Source organism: Corvus moneduloides, chromosome 14 (genome assembly GCF_009650955.1).
Source record: "Corvus moneduloides isolate bCorMon1 chromosome 14, bCorMon1.pri, whole genome shotgun sequence".
Taxonomy (NCBI): domain Eukaryota; kingdom Metazoa; phylum Chordata; class Aves; order Passeriformes; family Corvidae; genus Corvus; species Corvus moneduloides.
In genome coordinates this window covers 14,256,740-14,280,681 of record NC_045489.1, presented here as the reverse complement: position 1 = coordinate 14,280,681, position 23,942 = coordinate 14,256,740, and the positions used below count along the sequence as shown (strand labels likewise).

At 38.9% G+C, this 23,942-nt stretch overlaps 1 protein-coding gene across 7 annotated transcripts in view; it reads left to right on the top strand.

Moving 5' to 3' along the window:
• Positions 1–23,942, top strand: part of AFF2 (AF4/FMR2 family member 2) — a 336,455-nt gene that overhangs the window by 660 nt on the left and 311,853 nt on the right. The window lies entirely within an intron of this gene.

Sequence of the window (23,942 nt, the reverse complement as noted above, 5' to 3'; positions counted from 1 at the left end):
GAGAACTGCAACTGTAGTTTTGCTGTGTGGCACAGTTCGGCTGTAGCCCAGATCGGTGTGGGGGCTTCTGTTGCTGGTTTTGCTGGTTTCCTATTCTAGATGAAGCGTTATTGAAGTTAGTTTTGGAAGTGGGAAGATCAGTACCCGTGGTATTATAACAGGTCTTTTTTTCCTGCCCGCCTCTGCATCATTTTTCTTTTCTTTCTTTCCATTTCTTTTAAGAGTGGAATTTTAGGTTTATGTTGCTCTGCAAATAGGTGCACCTTAAAAAGGTCGGTGCATCTGTTTAAGTGCATTGTAAACTTGTTATCAAAGTGAACGTTAAGGAATTTTTGATGGGTGATAAGTAGCTAGGAAAGTTAGAATTTGGGTAGGTATTTAGTCACTTCCCTGGCTGGTTAATGAGATTATGCTTATTCTTTGGCTGGTTTTATTGGTTCTTTCTTTACTTTTCAATTTAGCAAATATAATTCCTTAACTATGCATGGGGAAATTCAGGGGTTGGGTACTGCTTTGTTAAATGCTTTTAGGCTGGAGTGCAGTTTGCCAAGGAAGAAAGAGACTAAAATACTGTATTTTGTGATCCTAATCTCTAAATGCCACACAGATATGTGTATGCATGAGCATTTGGACTTCGTGTTTTGCAGAGGGTTTACTTTACTTTGTTGATAATATAAAGGTATGTCTAGGAATAGAGTAATATATCTTGTTAATAACTATCATTTTGCCAAACACGGTCTAACAGCTATACTTGCAAATCCATGGTAATCAGAACCAAATACCTGTCACGTTCCGTTTTACAGCAATTGGGAGTAAATCCTTGCAACCATAAATTACACTATATCAATATTAATCTGTAAGCAGGCGTTTTGGATCATGTGCTTGTTTTATCAGCTCTGCATAATCCATTGTATTACATCTTTTTAATAATCATGCTGTTGTTATTTAAAAGTAATAATCACAATAAAATTAGTGCTCAATTAAATATTATGCTTCTACCACACTATCTTTACTCTGCTACACTAATTTATTTTGCAGACAACTGATAACCACCGTATTACCACTCAAATAATATTTGCATACAATTTGCCTAATTTATAATGTGGGTAACATCATTAATTTAATAGAAGCTGTTACAACCCAATATGTGGGTGTAGTTCAAATACTAAGGACATTATAGGTATTGAGTTTTAGTGTTTGCTTAATAACTTACGTTCATTTGACTATGGTTTTATGTGGATTTAGAGATGGGCATCAGAAAGAAGGGAATTCTTTGCCTCAGTTTTTCCATAAAATATGAGCGTGTTGCCCCTCATTCTAGAAATTTCATTTGGATTTTTTTGTACTGTGAAATGTATTGTTTTTAGTGGTTCTAGGGGTCATGAGGAGAGAACATTTTTACTTTGACTGTTTCAAACAGTTTGATATCTGCTCAAACTCTATGTGGCACAGGCATTCACGCACACTGCAGGGATCAAGTTGCATTTACCTTTTAATAATCCAATTAGTATATGCGAGTGCATATATAATATGTGGGTGCATAATCTACTTGTCTACACAAATGTGACATGTATTTTATTATACTTGTAAATATTTTTGTCTCTGACAAGTAGTTGCGTAGCTTACAGAGAGTTGAATTTAGCTCATCTGTCCACAAACATGTGTATGTATGTAGTATGTTACACATACATCATCGCTACACACCCAGAAATATGCATGCTCATCCATCAAGATTTATTTATTTTGTCTGTGTATCCAATATGGTGTGGTTGCTTCATAATATTTGCAAATAGGTATATATAACATGATGTGTGAATTGCTGCTTCGTATTTTGAAGCTGCCCTCCTTCTGCCTGTAAGCTGGCCTTTGTAAAACGTGTTTCACAAGCATTTATAAGGCAATTAGGGACCCTCTTCTGCATTCCTTGCAAACCCAAAACTTCTGCTAATCTGTGCTGTAATTGCCAAGAAGGCAAGCTCAGGCCTACTGTGTGTGTGGGTGTTTGTATTATCTGTATGCAAAGTACAACAGAAACATCGTTAGCCTGAGAAATATATTAAAAAATATTTACAGCTTGAGCAGAATTTTTTTTTTAATCTGATGAAAAGGTGTAAAGGTAAACTTTCTCTACCTTGCCTTTATACCAGGAAATGACTTCGCAAAAGTTTTTGGTTGATGGGAAAAATATGGCTAATTTCCCCCACCTCCAGTGGAGGTACATTTTTGTGTCACTTCTTGAAACATATTTTATCAAGAGCTGTGATTGTTACAGCGTGCAGTGCCACTACACATGTGCTGAAATTCTCACCTGGCCTTCCAGATGATTAGTGGGAGCTTTGTCTTGATACAAACTGCAGAATCAGCCCTTTAGTTTCTCATGTTAGGAGAGATCACAGTAGTACAAGAATGAGGTGCTTCATTGAACCTTCATCAAGAATGTGATTAGGAGGGTAGCTGGGAGTTGTTGGGTTTTTTGTTAACACTGGGGTAGAAAAATAAGGCCACGAATATCCCTGTGGATGTTTTGCCAGACTTGAAAAAACTGAAAAATACCCAAAACAATTTAAATGAATGTAAACTCAGGACGAGACGAAAGGGCCAAAGCTGAAGTCTGCTATGATTCCTGGATGAATAAGAAGTGTTCACCTGGGCTTGCATTTAATATGAGCCATTCTATGAAGGAGAAAGGAAGGGAGATGGATATAATGAAAAGCTTGAATGCCTGTGTGCACCAAGGGGACCACTTGCTGTTAAAAATCAAATTTCATCTTTTAAATCACTTTCCATGCTTGTCTGTGGTAACCAAGTAAATGAAATCTTGCTGTGTCCTGGGACCATGTGGCTAGATTTGAACCTGCTTATGGAGTAAGGTGGTGTCATTAATCAGCAGCTGGGAAACAACAAAACCAACAAAGACCCAAGCACCCCGAATATATACTCCTCACTGGCACAAAGGCAGAGAAAGTCTTGGTTTATGTTATATTTATTGTCATAGGTATTAATATTTTTAAGTCCTCCAATCTTTAAAAAAGTGGAAGTTGAGAAAATACTTAGCGGAGAAATACATATTGAGGTATGTAAATCAAAACCTGGCAAGGGGAAAGAAGATGAGTAGGTAACAGTATCATCTTAGCTGTGTGGTTGTGATGAGGAAGACTTCTCCCTGCAGAGAAACAAGCCTCTTGCTTTTTCTCTTCTTTATACTATGTATCACAACTAGCCTAATTACAGCCAAACCAGCAAACTGCCAGTTATACAGGAAGAGGCTTAAACTCACTAAACTGTTATATAAATAGAAAGTTCAAAGGTCTGTTTGTGGCTGACAAAGCCGAGAACAGGCCATCTGTGGGCCAGGTTCCTCTCCTGTGTGAATGCAGAAACACACTGCATGCCACAGCAGCGTGCTCTTTCAGCATTGTCCTCAACCTGGAGGGTGTGATCCTGCTCTCCAGACAAAGGTGAACTGTTTCAGTTCCAGCCCTGGCTATTTCCCCCTCTTCACCCACCTTCCCGCTTCCCTCTTTGCCTTGTGCCCCTGCAGAAGACCTTCTCAGTTATGATTCCTTCACCAGGGTCTGTAATAATTCACTAAATGAAAAATCTTCTGAGCGTGTGTTGCGTTTCTGATGGGAATGTATGAAAGAGTAGATAGGTCTCTGTGAATTAGATTTAATTTTTATTTTTTATTTTAAATTTTTTAGGAGGTGATGGTGAGAGCATTAGTGTAGGATGAAGTCGCATTTTGAATGGATTTCTGTAAGGTTTTTCTCCCCTCCATTTCTTCTCCCTAAGAAGTATTACAGTTGAATTGCCGTTACTTTTTGGATTTGTATTACAGACATCCGCGAGTAATTATTTGAGAATGTTTCATTTTCAATTTGCTTTGAAAGTGTAAATGGATAGATTGTGTGGCTGCTGGTGGGTGTGTGAGGGGGATTAGATGCTGTCAAAACAAGCAGCTGAAGAAGACCAAAAATAGTCTTGGGCCAAAACCTGTACTTGAAGTACATCCTGATTTAGTAATTCTTCCCTGGCTGATATTGAACTCCATGGAGTGTAAATCTTAAAAGAATTTGGCTGTTTGCAAACATTAAGCTCACATCTATCCTATGAGGCAAAATTACTATCAGTTTAACAGCATTTGAATTGTTTTGCTAATGATTCATTCAAGAATTTAATGACTTTTAAAATATACAAATTGGGATGGAGAGTAGATACTTCAGATACTGTTCAGCTATTCTGAAGCCAGGCAGAACTTAAGAGCATTTAAGCAGTTTGTACATGAATGCCAATTATATTGTTTGGGCTTTTCTTTCCTAGTAAAAGATGGTACTATGATGCAGGTCCTTCAGTAAGGCAAAATTATTCCTTTTGTCTGACAAGAGTACTTCTGAAACCTGGAATTTACTAAATAATTTAAGTGGAAAATGTGACATTCTGTAAAGTATTAAGTTAGATATACTAAATGGTCTTTGAAAAAATGGATGGACACTGCTGGTCTTTTTGTGCTTCTTAGGAATGAGACAACATGCTCTAGCATTGTGGAAGGGGTGTTGTGATGCTTTTTGTGTTACGAGGCCCAAAGTTTGTTTTTATATGGGTAAAGAAAAATGCCCAAGGTGGTGAGATGGGATAAAATTTGCTCTAAACTTAGAAAAAGCGCGTGGGCCTTAATTTAGCAGGGCCTTTAGACAGTTATGTAGTTTTAAGCGCACAAGTGGTCCCATTAAAACAACTCTGATTTCAAGTTAAGTTTCACCAAACTGGGTTTTTGATCACTCCCAAAATCCTCAATGTGTTTTACTAATGACTAAACCCCAGTTTTTGATATATTTGGTAATAAAAGCTGATGTTATTTTTGACTGTATAGTACACATCCATTTCCCTGAAATCTATAGCAGCTTTATGTGATTTCACAAATAACTGGGCAGCCAGAAAGAATGCAAATATTAAATCTCATTTTAAAAAAATCTAGAGGAATTATAGAAAACATTTTATGCCTTAAACTCATGAAGTGTTTAGAATAAGCACCTAAACAGACAGACCCTATCCTGTATTTTCCCTGTCCCTTTAGTTTGAGGTAATGGAATTATTTTTGTGTCAAGGGCTTGAAGGGTTTGGCTCCCGGATACCTGTTAAATATGTATAGTCAATAAATACCATAAAGGACCTGTGTCTTCCTCCAGCTTGGGCCTGAGTCAGTAGCCAGTGATGCCAGTGGAGGTGCTCCCAGTTGACCTGAGAGGGTCCCTGATTTGCCCATTTTGGCCAAAAGGCAGACTTCTTTAAATGTGGAGCAACTCTCTAATGACCAGGATCAGCAAGGCAGTCTGCACATGCCTAATGCTATGCATATGGAAAAACTCCTCAGAGCCCAATTCTGAACCTGTCCAATTCAAATTTACAGCCTTTCTTTTACAGAAAGGAAAGAAAAATGGAGAGGAAAGCTTGAATCTCTTCTCTTGATTGCAGTTAACAGAATGGATTTTCTAAGGCCATCAAACATCTATTAACACTGAAAACTGAGAATGTGCCACAATTCTTGGGTTTGCAATTTTGCAAATTCTTTCTTAAGCGTTGAAAAAGAAGACAGTATACCAAGTAAGATATCAAGTTAGTATAACCTTCCAGACCACTCATAATATAACATGGTCAGGAAGTTACAACAGTGACTCTAAAAAGACAGCTCTTTCATCCTTTTATTGTTACCGAATGTTCTGTGTTGATGCTTTGTAACCAAAATATTTATTTAAATTGTTCTAATAGCTTTGGTCGGAGGTCAGAAGGTACATTACTCCTGACTAATGGACAACTGTAGAGATTAAAAAATGAGAGGAAGGATAGCAGTGTGTGTGTCAGTAGATTTTAAGATCCATCTTGAATAACTTCTGATGAGACAGTTGTTTGACCAAAGATTCTCACGAAGGGCATATGATGTTAAACCTTCATTTGTGAGCAAATTGTGAGGGAATGAGCTGGTGGGCTTGTTTTCAAATACACTGTCCCGGAGTCCAGTCTCACAGAAACTTCATAAAAATTGTATATTGCTGCTGAATTTCAACAGGACTGCTGTTGAGTGCAATCAGTTTGATGGGTTTACAAGGTTGGGCTCATAGTGCTGAAAAAGTAATGTGGAGCTAGAGAGCTGAGGTGAGGGAATAACCCAAAACTTCCTGCAGTTAACTTCCCAGTTGTTACAAACTGTTTTATCATGAAGAGACTATTTCTCAACTTGTACATGGCAGATCAACACCATAAATTGTTACGACTTTTAAACAAAGGTCTAGTCAGTAGTTTCTTCAGAAAAATGTTATATCGCACTTTAATAACATTTTATGAATGTATTCAAACCAAGCCACTGAGAGAAGAAAACTCCTACCTGGGAAATGTTTTCCTTGTGACTTCAGCTGTTGATCTGTGTCTTTTTACTGGGGATTATCATTGAGTCTGTATTTCATGTGATTTGGTAATGGTGAGTTTTAAGGACAGCTGGAGATGATACCACAACTGGAAACTGATTTTCCTTGTAGGTGGAGAAAAGAATAGGGAATGCCATTTACTATGTGTGGTGTGTAAGACTTGTTTAGTGAGGAGCTGTAGTCAGCAGTTCAGATTCCTGACTCACATGCTGCATGGTGCTACCAGTTATAGTAAGACATGAATAACCCACTCATAATTATATGTAGTTATAGGGATGGGGTATTAACAACCAGCAAAGAAGAAAACAAGATAGAGCACCAAGTTAAAAATCACTCAGTTGTTCCTTTGACAAGTATTATAATAGCTATTTTTGTATGCTGTGGGTGTACATGGTGTTGTGGAATGAGTAAATTCTGTAGCTCTACATTGCCAGTGCCTCGGGCTCAAACCTGCAGATGACTTAACTACTGAGACTAGTGCTTTTTCCATTTGGCACTTTATTTACATGGACTGTTGTCAGGATTCAATTGTAGCTCAGAAGTTTTCTCAGACATCCAGGTGTAGGCTCTTTTGATAGGTGATGGTATCTGCATCCTGCAAAGTGATAGACACCTGAAAGTGACACTGGGTAAAAGCAGAGCAGTCCTTGGTGGCTTATGATCCATGCTGAGAAGGTGGCTTCATAATGGAATGTTTTTTACTTAAAATATTTTTATGTCTGAGAGTAAAAGTATATTATGTAAGTCTACTTGTTTTTTTTTTTTTTGTCCTTTATTACTGGTTTAGGTCAAGATTTCTCTTGTGAGGAAAAAAGCATACAACTGTCAGTAGAGAAAGCAAATGCAAAGCTTTAAATATAAACCATCATTAAAGTTTCCAGTTCCTATTTATTTCAGTCTCATGTCATGAGGGAAACTAATGCAGCATTTAGGTGAGTCTGTTTCTATGCTGCTGTCAGTAGCCATGCTCGTATTTGAGAATCCTGCCTTGGAACAATGTATGTCTGTTGGTTATGAACCTCTTTGTCTGCATAGATGCCAGAGTCAGAGATGTTTTCAGAAGGTTGCACATGCTTTAGGTCCCTGTCCTGAACTCTCAGGTGAGACCCCCGTAGCTTGGGGGGCAGCCAGTTCATGTATGAAAACTTTGGGCTGCTCTTTTGAATGTGGGAGTGATTTTTCTTCCAGTTTCTTTCCTGTAGAACAATGGAGTGACATTCTTCCTGGTGTTTCCTATGAAGAATAATGATGAGGAATTATCTTCTCTGTCTACAAGTGTTTAAAAACTCATTAGTTAGGGTCCCTGAAAGAGTTCCAATACAAGTCAGTGGGTGTGGTGAAGCCAGTTGTAATGGGAAGCGGACTGGGCCCTGGGGCTGGTGGTCAGCAGGGAGGCAGAGCTGTAAAGAATACTGTGCATATGCTATAGTAAGCATTTTCATAGATCTCCTCTGTGGGAGAGGACAATGGCTTTGGAGCTCATATTTACTCAAAAAGCAGCCCTTTGATTTTCATGGCTTTCTGCTTGGTTGCACATTGGAAAGCCCATTTGTCTTCACCAAGCCTTTGAAGAGGGGTAGGTGAAGTGATTGAGGCATTGGCCAGTGGCTGACGGGTAGCGGTTGCTTGGAGAAGGAACTAAGTTGCATTGCTTTTTTTGGTAATACTTGAAAGAGTTGTTGTCATTTTTAAGTTTGTGAAATCAGGGTGAATATATATTTTTAGGAATAGAACATGGATTCTCTCACTCGTGCTGTGGCTAGCTACTTTACTGCCTTTGGAAAGTCACTTGGGTGTCTGTCAAAGTGAAGCAATGGTATTTACTTCTGTGGTAATTTGCCTTTTTTTTTTTTTTTTTTGTTCAAGTGCAAAGCATGAGAGAGAAGGGCCAGCTGTGTAGTTACCTTTATCTGGTCTTTCTGCTCACTTTTTCATCCTCCTGGGTGTCAGCTGGGAACTGCTTTTGACATTTTCTGTACTCTGAACTTCAGTCTAGCTATATAGTCCTTCACTGGCTTGCTTGTACAGCATTACCCACAAGAAAAGTAAAACATTGTTTTCTATGGCATAGCTGATGCACAGAGATCCTTGTGTTGGATGCAACATTTGTGCTGATGAGATCAGACACATGTTTAGAAAAACGGGCTGATATTTCTAACCACAGACGCTTCAACCAATATTGATTTATGTCTTTGCTTTACCTCCTTTTGTGAAGTGAGAGGCATAACATCTCCGATTTTTACTGGTAGACTGAGGCATTTTTTCAGAGAAGTCATTGTCATTACACCTTCTTATTTAGTGAGGAATGGGAAGAGAGAAGTGACTTTGCAGAAGGACTTGTCGTTGGTCAGGAATGCAGTTGAGTTCCACTTCACTGCTTGCCAACTCTGATGGGCATATTTTCCTATTCTGTGGGGGTGTGATGAGGTTAAGTCCCTTAATGTTTATGAATGTTTACAGCGATGGAGGAAGACAGAAACCTAGGCAGATATATTAGTAGGGGAAAGGCAAGCCTGTAAAGAGAAATGGTGGGATTTGGGCAGAGCATATCTGCAAGAGAAGGTAATCAAAGGAGAGAAACTCTTCTGAAGGGGAGAATTTATTTACAGTGTGTATACTTCATGTAATTTGCCCTGCTAGTATAGCTGAACAGTGAAGGCTATGGACCTTTTGGAGACAGAACCATCTTGTTACTCCAGAAGACTTGTCATTTACCAGATCTTGTTGCAAAGCTTTGTATATGCAGCTGTAGCTTAAGTAAACGTCGTATCTTGGATGGTTCACTGAATAGTACATCCACAGTTTTTCAGAAGCATTGTTGCTCTTTGAGCCAGCTGCCGTTGTTTCTAGCAGATCGCTGCTGCTTTGTTGGTTAACCCTGGGCATGAGTTTTCTTCACATATGTTATTAGACTGAGCGTATTTTCTATTTATACCACTTGGGGATACAAATTACTGTGTTGCGTTCAGGAAGCACAAGGAAGAGTACATCCTTGTGATTGGAAAAAAAAAAGAATATGGGGCAAAATTTTATTCTGAGGTCCTTTCTTTCAAGGTTCAAGGGAAAACAGGCAGTGAAAACAATTAGTGGTCTTTATTTTTATGTCCCTGAAAAGTAGGAGGTATTTTTATATATGTGTTTTAATAGACTGTGTTGGTGGAATTTGGTTTTGAAATTAACAATGTGCCTTTGAAGAAGGGAATGAATTTTGATGAAATCCTGTGTATCACTTTTAGGCAATTAGGGAGATGATTAGTGTTGTACATATTTGGATGCATTGTCTTTGTGGCTTTGATAGTTGTCTGTGGGCCAGTAAATTTGCACTAGCGGGCTGAGCTGGAGGGCACTGCAGCTGGTTGAAGTTTTTCATTGATTTAGTAAACTCTAAACCATAGTTAGCCACAGCTTCCCTTTCTTTCTCATTCCATTTTGGGAGCAGATGACCTTTACCTACTCTGTGGTAGAGCTCCAGAAATATTATGCAATCTACTGCTATGTTTTTGTTACTGCTCAGTCTTTCCTTCTCTCTTTAAAGAGCCCTTGCCCAAACTGACTGGTTTTTAGTGTGCCTGTGGAGGGATCATAGATAGGGAATATAATTAGAGAGTTTTGATAGGGGTGTAGGGAAATACCTGTGTGCTCATTCAGAATCATAAGCTCCATCAGCAGGGCACTGAGCATGTTTGGATCGTAGACCATGACTAGGTGTTACCCTCATCAGGTTAATGAATAATACTCTTCCCTGTCACTTCACTCTGCTGTTTCTTTCCCCATTGCCCAAGACAAGCTGTTGTGTGAGAATTTTGCCTGGTTGTAGACTGCTCATGAATCTTGCAGTACATGACATGCAGACATCTAACAAACATGAGTAGAAACTGCATAAAATACACAGACATAACACAGAAGTTACATGTTTGAAAACACATTAGAGCTCCACAAATAACCTGATATCTAGGAGGCTTTTTTCCTCCCATATATCTATAACCAAAAATATTCTGCTAGCTGCATTTCAACCAGATAAGGGTTATTTTAGATTTTTTAATGATTCTCGCTTGTGTAAACTCACACATCTGCCTGCAAATTCAACTTCAATGATAAAAGGTCTCATCAAAAAATTGAGGCAGGCTAGAATGTTTGGTTAAGATTTAATATCTTTCTAACTAATTATAACGCAGTGTCAATATGTGCTCTGATATCTGTGGAAAGAAAAGGAACATAAAAAGATACAGTTCCATTGTACTGGGTCTTTTGTAAACAATTAATGGTTAGGTGGATGTCTGAAGCAAGGGTGCGAGAGAATAGATAAACCTGTTCTAAAGGGCTTGAAAAGTTGAAGTGAATTCTAAATGTAGATTAGGAACAAATGATGACAGCCAAGCCAGCATTACCTCAGTTGATTAATTTATAAGGATGCTGGTCAATGATTTTAACCAACAGCTATGCATAGTAGAATCCTAATGGGATCTGTCTGTTAAGATTACATAAAGTAGAGCATTTGATTTATTTCATAGCTTTCCAATGCTCTACTTTAACTTCATACAAATAATGCATTAGTCACACTGGATAAGATGGCGTATTGAATAAAGTTGTGATTTTGTCTGCTGCTTATAATCTGATTTTATAAAGGATTAAATCTGTTTTAGTAGTTTATTCATATCATAAAAGAGATTGTCGGTTGAATGAAATCTTTACATCTGCCACTTTCTATCTCATTAGAAAAGACAGTACCATAAAGTTCCTCGTTTCCTCCCAGTCTGTTTTATCCCCTGGTGTGTCTGAGTGTGTATATCTTCTGTACATGTTTGTATATTATAATGTCAGTGTGTTCTCAAAGTTGTGGTTAAGAATGCGTCACAGCTTCAGAGGGATAATACCAGGGGCTGTAAATGTTCTGGCCAAGAACATACCCAGCCAGGAACAAATGGGGATGTGAGCAAAGGGTGACAGTCAAAAATCTGAAAGTGATGGCTTGTAGCAGCATGGCCAGGTGTGAGCGTGGCAGAATTCAGCAGGTACTCGAGTACGCCCAGCCCTTCACTGTGGGTGTGCCTGCGCCAGTGGGCACTGAGCGTGTGCTTAACGATGAGCGGGTGTTGACTTAAGGCTGATTCAAGAGGATGTGAAGGCTGGGCATTCCTCTGGACTTAAATGTGGATTGTCACTTGTGATCAACTGTCATTCATCTGTCACACTTCCACTGCTTTTAAAAACACTCTTCTAGTTCAGATGCATGGTTGTTGGTTTTATTAAGTTAGTGTTTAATGGAAAGTTACAAATCTAGGCATTTTTTTTATCCATTGTTGCCGGGGGGGTTGGTTTATTGTTTGTGTATTTTTTTTCCTTTTGTTTAAATGTGTGTCACTGGCAGGATGCTGCTGTTACAACTAGCAGTTGTTTCCATGTAGATCTTCAAAAAGTAGTATCAGTAGATGATCTTTCCATAGATGTTTTCTTATTTGTATTTAAGGATCTTGCCATTTTTATTTAATCCTGTTAAGTGTTTAGGGCCAGACTTGGTCTTCTGAACATGAGGTTGTCTTGGATTCTGATGTTGAACAGAAGGTACTATCCAGCTTTTTCAATTGTCTTTTTAGTCAAGGCAGATTCTGAGGATCTCAGTTCCCCCTTCTGAGGACTTGCTGAGGGTGAAACGTCTTCATTCACATTTTCATTTATTGATACACTTTTTAGTTTTACTGGCTCTGGCATTTAAATCTTGGCTTCTTTGCCCACGTACTTTGATTTGGTAGGAGTATTTTGATACAAAACGTGTGGTCAGGCTCCTCTCTAGGTCAGGGATCCTCCTGCGAGCTTTGGTTGCAGATGCAGCAGGAGCCCTGGGGCAAGCAGGGGGCTCATGCTGGACTCTGCCCTCGCAGCAGCCCTTGGGCTGCCAAAGAGTTAACACAGAACTATATCCCTTTGACTTCCAGTGAAGGACTGGGCCTGTCTCTGACTCCAGCAAGGTTCTTGAACAAGACTTTAGGACTCACATATTGTTCATCGTGCTTCGTTTTAGGAGAAATGACAGCGGGGCTTAGCTCTGCTCCACACTGGCCGTTGTCTCTGCAGCAGTGCTGTGCTCACTGTTGAGCCCTGCAGTCACAGCTGAGTCATTTTGTGCTTAAATCAGGTTCGTTACTGAAATTGAGGGAAAAGCTCTGTACTTCTCACGGAAGTGATTTTGGTCGCGCTGCGTTCCCATGATGCAGAATGGTCCTGAGAAGGGCAGTAATGTTTGCTGAGGTGGAGAGTTTCTGGAGCCCGACCTGGGGAGTGTGCACAGGTTAGTTTGCTGAGGGCAAGATAGGGGACACTTTACCCAAATGGAAACTTTCTCAGCTAAATGTTAACGTCCTCTGCTGCAGGTTTAGCTACACACATGAAGCAGCTCTAGTATCTGTGATGTTGCTTTAAAACTGGGTAGTCATGAGAAGCAGACACAGCTCCAGCAGCTCTGGGGAAAGTTGACATTGCAGGGAGCCTTCCACACCCACCCTCCTTCACATCAAACCTGGACTGCTGGAGGTGTCATCCTGGAGCTGGACATGGCTGGAGTCCACATCCATTGCTGCTGTCAGAGAATGTCCAAATCTGGCACCTTCTGTGTGCACAACTATTTTATATGGAAGTATTTGTCAGCTTCCTCATGTATGTAGTAGCATAATTTTAGGGGTGAAAAGCATGTGCTGGTTATGTATTGTTCTAGTTGTTATTCAAGAATGGGAGCTGATGCTGGACCCACAGTCTGGTAACACATTGAGGACTAATGTCATCTTCCAGCCCCCAGTTAAAAAATTATCCTGTGAGATGGTTACAGCAGTAAGACACAGCTTAAGTATTTAAATACGAAAGAGCAGTGCCACACTGTTCATTTTCAGTGAGGAGTACTGACTGTATCTCTAATAAACAGACAACGGCCTTTTATGAGAGATTCTTGTTGTATTTTATTTGGCAGCTGTCTTAATAGGAATTCTTCAATAGTATTTATTGTATTTTGTGCTGGTAGGGGTGAGAGCCAAAGCGGAATCTGAGCAGTTTTACTTGCTTTACTCATGAACAATAAGAAAATATTGCTGTATTAATTACTTTTGTGCTTTATTGGCAAAAATAAAGAGATCCTATAATATGAAATTGCCAATATAAGAAAGGCTTTGATTTTCTCATTAGCACAGGATATTTTGCATCTGTTCTGGTTCACAAGTGCATTGTCGGCACTTAAATAATAATAATGACTCAGTAATGAATAAGAATAACAACAAATAAGCATGTGAGTATTCAGGCAGTCAGGCACCCTCCGGTGTTCATCAGTAGGTTGGTATCGGAGGTCTTGCAAAATGAGCTGTTCCCATATGCCCATTCAGATTTTCTTAGATCATTGCACAGCCTGGAGATTCATTTCGCTGCTGACATGGCTGGGTTATATACAAGCACTTTTTTCATTGTATGTCAGTAGTAAAGTGCTAAAGTTGAAATGGGAAATGTTTCTTCCACTTACAAACATTTAACTCTCCATTTTTCCTCTGTTCATTTTTTCTTTTCTATTTTTTTTGTGTGTGAATAGAGTCTTAAGTATCTCATTGTTTTGAATTTGTGAAAATACCAGAGCACTGGATTGTTCTGCCCGTCTTTCAGGTATGTTCTCAAAAGCATATGCTGGAAACACCTTCACTACAGTTCAACTCAGCTTGTATTAAATTATGTAGGTACTCTTACAAAAACAGAGAATGTTAAACTAATGTTTGCAGTCTATCTTGAATGTTAAAAAGCCCAGGAATCTAAAATTAAGGTTCAGTTTCTGATTTGACTCTTGGTTTATAGCACTGTCTCACCTTCTATAAAGTCTCTTGCCTGCCTGTAGAATATGCCACACAGTGCAATTTATGGATTTCATTTTTCTCCAGGTCTTATCTAATATTGAATAGTTAAGAACAGTGATAAGTGAAGGATAGCACAATACTCCCTTTATTGTTAAAGCAGTGGCTAATTTTGTCAAAGTATATTAACTTTTAGCCTTATTCTCAGAATAATTTGGACTAATGATGTGGCTTCATGGTTATGAGTTTAAGAGAAAAGGAAAATGCTCAGTTCAAGTTGGGGGAAAAAAACCCAGCAATTATGGTTTGAGTTACTATTTTCTTAAAACACTATGCACTGTAAATTATACCCTTATGACCCTGCAGCTCAAGAGGGTCACAAAACAATTGTGTATGTGTATAAACAGTGATCTGGAATTTGACAATTCTTGTTATGAATGGCAGGCAAGAGGGCATCTTCTGTGTGAAGAGTCTAAATTTTACCTGTCCATTAATGCTGTTAGAGGACTACCTTAAAACAAATTACCAAAAAGTGGCCTTATTGACTGCTCCAAGTGATACTTGCTTAAAGAAGTCTTCATGTGTTAAAGTACATTTCAGCAATATCTTTGAAGCAAAGGAAAGCAAAAGTTTTTTTTTTTTTTTTTTTTCCTTGTTGATTAAAATTATTTTTGGTCCAACACCCCTTAACTATTCATGGTAAAAATAAACAGGGAAGAATAAAAAAAAAAAAAAAGCAAAGCAAAACACGCAAAAAAAATCCTCCTCCTACAATTAAAACAGTTTAGCCTTGGATAAGCCAAAAGAAGTTGGTAAAGCAAGTAGTTTAATAGCACACGACCTGTGAAGTACCTAAAGTGATCTGTGAATGGAAGCTACCCTAAGTCTGCTTCTTGTCACAGTAATTTGTCTGGTTTAAGAGCAGAGTAAGTGGGTCTCCTTGGCAGTACAAGAGCAAGCAGATCACTAGGTGAGATCAAATAGGAGTCTCTGGTGGTAACAACTGAAGTACAACAAAGCTCTTTTTTGACACCATTTCTACTGCTGTTACTTCTCTTAATAAGTGTGCTAATTATCATGAACCTGATAAAGCTTATATTAATTGACTGAACTAAATGTAAATTCTGGTTAAATAGAGAATAGTTCAGTAGACTTGACAGGTGCTGATTTGCTTAAGTGCTATGTTCCGAGTGATGGCAAGTTTCAAAACAAAATAAATATCTGTATTCTAACTCTTGAATTTTGGGGAGGCTTAAAATGTTCAGGTTTTACTCCTAAAATAGAAAAACTTAGTTTCCAGAATATCTTCTGCCTTCCTTCCCTGTCATGTGAAGCTTTATGTGAGGACAGTCAGTTCTTAGAGTTTTTGTACTGCAGTGAAATCCCTCTGTAGCCATTTTTTGTGTTTGCATGGCATAGAATAGTGTGGCCTGTTTGTTTCCTGACATTATTACAGTAGTAAATGCTGGAAAATGAATAGCAACAACAGCCAGTGTGATGGCTGTAGGGTAGATGTGGAGTTCCAGGCAGAGGGTGCCCTGCTTTGGGTAGAACATTTTGGGCAGATCATCTCGCTCTGCTTCACTCTACATGTTTGCAAAATGGGCACTGTAGTGTACTGCTTGGCTTTAGAGGACCTTTAGGAGCTTGTAGCTGTGAAGCTACATAAAGACCTCTCAAAGAGCTTTCATATGTCCAAGCAAAACTGTATCAGCATTAAAGCGTTCTTCCTTTACCTGGGAGGAGGGAATTCACAGTTTAAGTGCTCAGTATTATAAGTGGAGACATGGAAATGGACATGGAAGAAGCAAACATGATACCGCTTAGTGACAAATGTCACAGACATTCTTGGGAATGCTGGAATATTTATGGTATATTTTATGTATACCATAATTAGACATTGCCATTAGTACACACAACCTCTTCATTTTAATTGTCGGGAAAGCTGTCACACAGTAACACACTGTAGGAACAATCAGCTTTTATCATTTCACAGCTACATTTTATTACTTTGTAAGATGTTTTAATTCTTTTTCCCCTTCTCCCTACACATGTTCATGTGTAATGCAAGTGGCTCTGGAAACTGGTGTCCTCTGCCTATCAAGTGGCCCTGGCAGAACAAGGTTCTTCCTCTGTGCTCAGGTCTGGCCACTTCCAGAAGGAAGCTGGGGAATCCCTTTTTCCTTTACTTGATGCCCAGTGTCATCTCAATCATGCTTCTAGGGACTGACTTCTGTATTCATTCTTGCTAGATAATATTTTCCTTCCCGAAACACTCCCAAAGCAATCTTCCACCAACCCAGCAAAAGGCAAATGTATCATGAGACTTGTGCAGTGTCTTAGGACTCTGTAATCTCACAGAGAATGGGGCTGGAGTGGTACCTCAGCGTTGATTTTGATGCACGTGGGATAAAAATAGCTGAGTGGTTTTCTGCCCGTGCATGCCACCTGTTCCAGTGAAAAGAGGAAGCCTTAACTGCTTCTAATGGTCATGAAACTAGCTGCTCTTTACTGAGACATACAGGTGCAAATAACCCCCTATTTGAAAGTACATAAGGTAATAAATTGACTGCTGATAAATTAGAATGCAGCTGCACTTCTTTGCAGGGGTGAGGGTCGTTTATTTCTCTGTGTGTCCCCTTCTCTATTAATGCAGGGTAATTATCACACTTTAGTTTGGATTGCAAGATCATCACATGCTTTCATTGCAGGCAGTGCTTTATTGAAACTATCCTGCATTATGTCTACAAAGGTTGAAAAAAAGAAGGGGGGAAGTATAATTACTTCCTGCCTGAGGAACATGCTGCAGGGCTTTTTTTTTTTCCTTTTTTTTTTTCTTTTTTTTTTGTTTTTTTTTTTTTTAAGTTTTTAGTTTTGTATTCACTAATTTACTGTTTGTTCTAGAGCAGCAGTGAGTGGGAGTTAAACTTTAAGTGCACATTTGGCTCTTTAAAAAGACATTTAGTGTACAATTACTGCTGTTTACCATCTTATAATTGTTGTGTGTTTAGGCTTAGTCAGGCTTAGGAAGATGGGTGTCTGTAATCTTTGAGGGCTACAACTCCCTGTCCTAGTTTTTGGAAAAGAGAAAGTAATTATAGATATTGAGATAGATACGTGTTGGACAGATACAGAGATAACATAACACTTTGTGCTGTGATGTTTTAGTGATTAGTGTAAAATTATCACACAGAGAGATTGTGGTGAAAGATGCTGTATGTGGCTGTAGTTTCAGTTAGTGATATCTGAATGTGATACTCAAATTGGGTCTGAGAGTCAGGACTGCTTGTCATGGAGTCCCCAGATTTGCTCCTCTGTACTTACACAGGTGCACAGTTTGCAAAAACTGGGCTTAAGAAAGGGGCTGTATTTGTAGTAACAACTGTACGTTACACCACATCAGAGTAAAACAAACTGCAGTCATGCCTCGATTGGCAGCCTGGCGAACAGGGGTGTCAGCACCTGTCCAGTGGCAGGGCAAATATCTCCATCAGCCTTTTTTGGTTGACATCTTTGTTAGATAGGAAATAGCAGAAACATGGATAACTGTATATCTGGGAAGACCCAGATCTGCAACAGGAGCTCGACAGCGCTTAAAGTGTAGTTTATGGGAGCAGCCAAGAGTTGGAAGGTGCGGGTCTCCCAGTTTGAAGTCCATCACAGGAAGAACAATTGAATGTTTCAATCTGCTATGTAGCTTGTTGCTCAGTAAAACTGGTTGTCTTTTTGATAATGCATGCACAAAGCACTGGAGAAATATGGGTGAATCCAGGTGTAAAATACTTAGACAGTAGTATTTCCATTGTAGAGTTACTGAGATATGGTCTTTGTGGCTTGGCAAGTGATAGTCTGCTGACATACATTGTCTGGATTTTCTTCACAAGGAAATGCATCTGTGAGGAACAGGCTGAGATGGGTGTTCAATGCCTGCAGTGAAAGTATAAATTAAGTTATGTGGGTTGATCTTCCTTTGAACTTGAGTGGAAAAAGCAGTTGTGTGAAAACAAAATGTGGCAAATATGTAACTGAAAATGCTGTAGTACTTGAAAGGCATGAGAGAAAGGTAGCTAAAAAGCATCATAAGCTAAAACAGTATCTTCTTCCTTTAATTCAGTTTTGTGACCCACTGTAATTAGAGGACACAGCTCCACTGTTTCTCTTGAAACAGGAGAATATTATTGGATTTCAGGGTAGTCATCTGAAATTTTTCACTTACAAATAAAATTAATGTTTTCAGCTTTATTTGTCAGAAATGTTTTTGAATTACAGGTGCTCTAGAGAAACAAATCTGTTTGAGGGCTATTTTGTAGCTGAAAGCCTTTGAGAAAATGTTCCTATCATTCAAAAAAGATCTGAAGCTCTGAGTAGGTATTGTGACTGTCATATTAACTTTCAAACTTAAAATGCAAAGGACAACTAATCCTTCCTCCTTGGTAGAAGTCATATGCTGCTTTTTAACTTTCTTCACTGTGTTTTATTTTTAATGTAATTTTAATGAAAAGGTGGATCTGGCATTATAAAGTGGTTGTTTGTTGCTTCTCTTCTGATGTCAGAGTGATAGCAGTTCCAGCAGTGTTACTTTTTTTTTTTGAATAATATTATATATATTCTGCACTTAAACTTTGATCTTGTGTTTAGTCCTACGAGTTGAAATCCATGACACTTTCTTTGGGCTTTATCTGTAGCCTTTTAAAATCAACTGATACTTTTTTAACAGGCTATAATAGTCTCTGGATTGAGACCACAGAGCTTGAGCACTTGGGTGTTACAAAGGTGGAATACTGGGAGGGAGGTGGTGAAGATCAAATCCACCCTCCCATTTAAAGGGTGGAGATAAAGCCTGATACAGTACCCCACCTCTCCTTGATAAGGCTGCTCTGGCTGTGTTAATGCTGCTCCTTCTCACCGTGTTGAACTTCACCCACTGACATTAAATCCTCTCTCATAAGTGATTGGTGTACAAGCCTACTCTGTGATTTCCAGGCGTGTCAAGGGATTTAGCCGTACAAGCTTTTTCTTGTATTTGAAATGCAACTTTTTGATAGTAATAGGAAGCATGGATCAAAATGTATGATTCATCCTTCTTTGTACCCATAAAATCCTGTAACAATAGCCAAGCTAATTAATATAGTTAATTAATTTGTTCATAATAACTAGTAGAAAAAAAACCGACCACCCACAAACCAGAAGTCCTACTTACAAAAAAAAAAAAAAGTGCGGTTTTTTTATATGAATCCAGTTGGGTTTTTTTAAGACTGAACATTTATATGGGAAAATACATTCTTCGGCAAAATATAAAATTTCAGCAATTTTATGTCAGTACTGGTGGAAATTTTTTTAATTTAGAAAAGGATCATTTTTGCCAGTGGAGGAGGAAAATAGTTTTGCTTTAAGAAATAAATCTGAGCATCTCTTAATAAACACTAGCTTTACTGTGGTTTTTATCTGTATGTGCTTTCATAAAAGGTTCTTTTTAGTGCAATGCACATTTGGTTAAATCCTGCAATACCTTAATGCCTTTCATGCTAGTGCATCCCAAGGCACTTTACAATCTGTAAAGTTAACATTAGAAATGCAGCACATAAAATTCCCTAAGACAATCCTTTTTAAAATGCTGAATAAAACATCTTAACTGTTAAGTTTGGATTAAATGGCCCAGCAGTTGGTGCATTTTTTCTTTCTGTGGAAAATATGTTTGAAACAAATGACTGAAATGAATAAAGGCTCTGTAAATAATATGACTTCAAATGATATTCGTGAAGGCCAAAATCTGCCATTCTGCAGGAGGAAGTCTAGACATGTACAAAGTTCAGCTCTGTTAATTAAGAGGGAGCAATAGGCTGCAGTGAGTCAGAGCAATTTTATAATCCAAATGCTGCTAAAAGGGGCTCTTGTCAACCTCAAAATCTTACTTGTTTTGTAATCACTGGGTTAGGGAGACTTGCTGGCTGAGGAGATACATGTCTCTCTTAGGCTTGAATGCAGTCCAGCCTGGTAGTGACCAGAAGCTGTTGCCATCAGATAACTGTTTGTTAGGCTATGCAAAATAATTGTAGTCTCCAAACAGTTCCCAATGTCAGCGTCAAGAAAAACCCACCCCCATGCTTGGCACTAATTATTGCCCTCACTGGCAGCCCTGGTGAGGAGGCCAAGGCTTGACTGTTGTTTCCCCTTTCAGTGCTTGCAGTGGTCCTGCTGAGTGTGTGTGTGTCTGGTTTGTGGTTAAACGGTGTTCGCTCTGCTTTCTGCAGGGCTGCCAGCCCCGTATCTTTTATGAGTACTGATTTTTATCGTTATGAAAACAAGATCCTTCATCGTCTTCTCACTCCACCTTAAGGTCTGCTGCAACCTGATTTTTTTATATTGATGCATTTTTTTATAAAAACAAGAAACCCAACAAACCAGCAGAACAAAATAAAAGCTGTGGCAGGTATGAATTTGTTGTGCAGGATAAGGTGAGGCCAGAAAGAATCAGTGCTTTTAAAACCTTATTTTTTTCCAAACTAAAAGAAATAAAATGTACTCTGAAAAATAAAAAACAAGAATAACAGCCAGCTGATAGCAGTGGAATACATAAGAGAAAGAAAAAAACCAGGATTATGCAGCCTCAGAAAGAGCCAACAGATGTTCAGGGCGGGTTAGAAAAACAACATGATCAACGGTATGAAAGCTGTGACAGATCTAAACAAAACCCCAAAATAGATGCAATTCTAGAATAGGCCTGAAAAAGAGAAATCATTATAGGCTTTCCTCAGCACAGGCGCTGGTCTCTGATAAAACAAGATTGAAACTTCTCAAAAAGGATATTTATACTGACGTGGGTTTGCAACTTCATTGCTAGAGACTTCTTGCGCACCTCTGCCAGCGGGTAAATTGGAAACAGGCTAAAAATGAGCAGTCTGTTCCTGAGGCAGCAGAGGTGCCTGAAGTAAGAACTAATGCTGGCCCTGTAACAGAATGGCATGTTTTTTAGGAATGGAGAGCATAATTGCTGTATCACTTAAAAGAATTTTTTTTTTCATTTTACTAGACAACTTGAGGTGGAAGCAAGTCCACACAGACCACACAGTCGTATACAGTGGCCTCTTGCCCTTGGTACAGAAAGGTGTGTTCCTGAAGTAAAGGAAATGTGAAATGTGGGTGCAGCCAGGTCTGTGTGATGAAGAATGATGATGCGGATGCCTTAGCGGGGCAGGAGTCCACTGGGGAGCCGAATGTGGGTGGAGATGGAGCAGCTCTTTTTCAGGAAACCTGCGTTTTTGGGGGGCTTGTCTGCTGCCTACCCCAAAGTGAGCCCATGGTTGCTGGGTCCAGCCCAGGCTTCCTGCCCATGACTGTAAAGTGCTATTGTGAAAAGGCAAGTGTGTATGGATCTGGTTAAGTTCTCTAAATTTTAGTAAGATGGAATATTGCTCTATCTTTATCATAACGTTGGAGAAGCACCAGAACAAAGTACCTTGACCGCACGTTGTGGGAAGGACAGGATTTGGGTGCCGGTGTGTGGACAGACCCCGTGGCACGGGTGCCATGTCAGGTGAGGCTGCCCAGGCTCACAACAGCCTTCCCTGGGCACCAGGAAACCCTCTTGAAATGCTAATTGTTGAATCTACATTAATTTGTATAAATTATGCAAATCAGCAGTTGTGCACCGCTGTGGTTTAGGTGGTTCTCGTGCTGTACTTACAGCTTCATGTTGGGCTGACACAGGTTTTATTCACAACAATAAATGGTTTTGCTGTAGAGTGTTTGGAAAGCAGCTGTTGGTGGTACTTGGGTTTGTGGACCACTGCCCCTGGCTGCTCTCCTTGCTCTCTGGTGATGTTCAGCCTCTTCCTGTGGTGGCATGAAGAGAGGAGCTGAACTCGGGGCATATGTTTCCAGAAAGAATCCAGCTCTGGCTTGTCAGTGAAAAGGTTAAAGACTTTGACACGAGATAATTACAAAAGGAAAATGAATCTTTTCTTGGATCAAAAATTATTGTGTAAAAGAGTGTGTAAATTATGGTGTGCGAGTTAAGTAATGGCTTTTATACTGAAATCTGGAATTACTGTGATGAAGGAGTTGGTGTCAAACTGGTAATTTATTTCATTTTGGTTTCTCAAATCTGCAATGAATTTAGGAAATTCAAATTTATAGCAAGTGGGTTTTTGTAAGAATTCCTCTGCAAGCATGAGGATACTTTATGGTACTTCCATAGAGGTCATATTCATACCATTATTCTAGCTGGTACTTCCACTTAGAAAATTCCCATGTATGATTTGTTCCACTGGCTTCTGGAAGTGAATTTTTCAAACTTTAAGTGTTACTACCTCATTTAACTTATATCACTGCTCTTCAGTCTTTTAACAGGGATATGGTGATGAGCATAATGCAGTATTTTGCTAATGAACCATAAAACCTTCCAAGTTCTGTTTACTTTTTTTTTTTTCCAGTGGAAGGTTTGGGCTTTGGTAAATTTCTTTCCAAGCCATGCATAAGTGTAGTTTTTGTTACTGCACTAGAGTGCTAAGAGCTCAGTTTGAAGTTTCTCTGGACCAAAACTAAAGTTCTCAAAAATGTATTTTGGGATATTAAGTCAGATTAAATATGAAGGCTCAATTTTATTCCCAGTGGAGGATGGTTATGAAGTGGTTATAAGGATAATTCACCTGCGAGTCACAATACTTCATACAGAAAAGGACTGTTGATGCTGCAGAGCACATAGTCTACCTTGTGCTAAATCAAAACCTGGGGTGCAGAGTCTTTCTCTGTTTGTTTAAAGAACGAAATGAGCAGGCTATATATCTGCTGTATCTAAACCGTGCCCTTTTGTAAACAGAGTGGCTATTTTTGAAGCCTGAGCAGGATGTTTCTGGTGAAGGGATAATGCAGATGGATCCTTGCGTGCACACAGGCGCACTCCCTGTTTATCACTTGGGGAAGGGGCTGTGCTATCGTTCATTTAACTGGCAATTCTTTTGTGGAGTCAGTATCATTTCCTAGGAAAATTGGCTAAAGGAATTGTTTCAAAGACAATAGATGTTTTGAACTGGCCTAATTACTTACTCAACAGCCAATAACTTTGGGAATTGTTTTCTATGTGAATTCTAGATACAAATTGGGATATCTTTCCATTTGTTTAAAAAAGATTAAGCCAATAGGAGAAAAAAGGATCTTTACCCATTTTCACTGAGCAGTGAAGTTTGAATATACAGCTTGCAATTGAAACTATTTTTTTTCCAAAGCCTTTGAGGGCTGTTTCTCAGTCTAGTGTAAACAATTTATTGTTAAAGTCCTAGAATATTTGCATTTTAATTAAAGACAATTTTAATTAAATACAAAACTTTAATCAGAAAAGCAGAGTTTAGGCAGATAGTGTACTTGCATGCTAAGCAAGCTTACTCTGAGGGGACCTCTACTCTGTGTAAAACTGGTTTCTGCGGTAGTTTAAGCAGGAAAGTTGTAAATGCATCTTCCTTGCCTAACTTACCTACAAATTGTAATCTCCCTCCTGCATCTTTTAACTGCAGTAAATATTCTTCCTACAGGCAATTAAATGAAAGAGGGGGTGATGCAGAAAACTTAAAGGGGCAGTGAGTAGGAAAAAGTTCACATGGAACTCCTAAGGATGCCTCTAAAAGTAAATGTTAAAATTACTGTTGCATATTATGAATGCTCTGTATCAATTATGTGTTCAATTTTTTTTTTTTTTTTTTTTTTTTTTTTT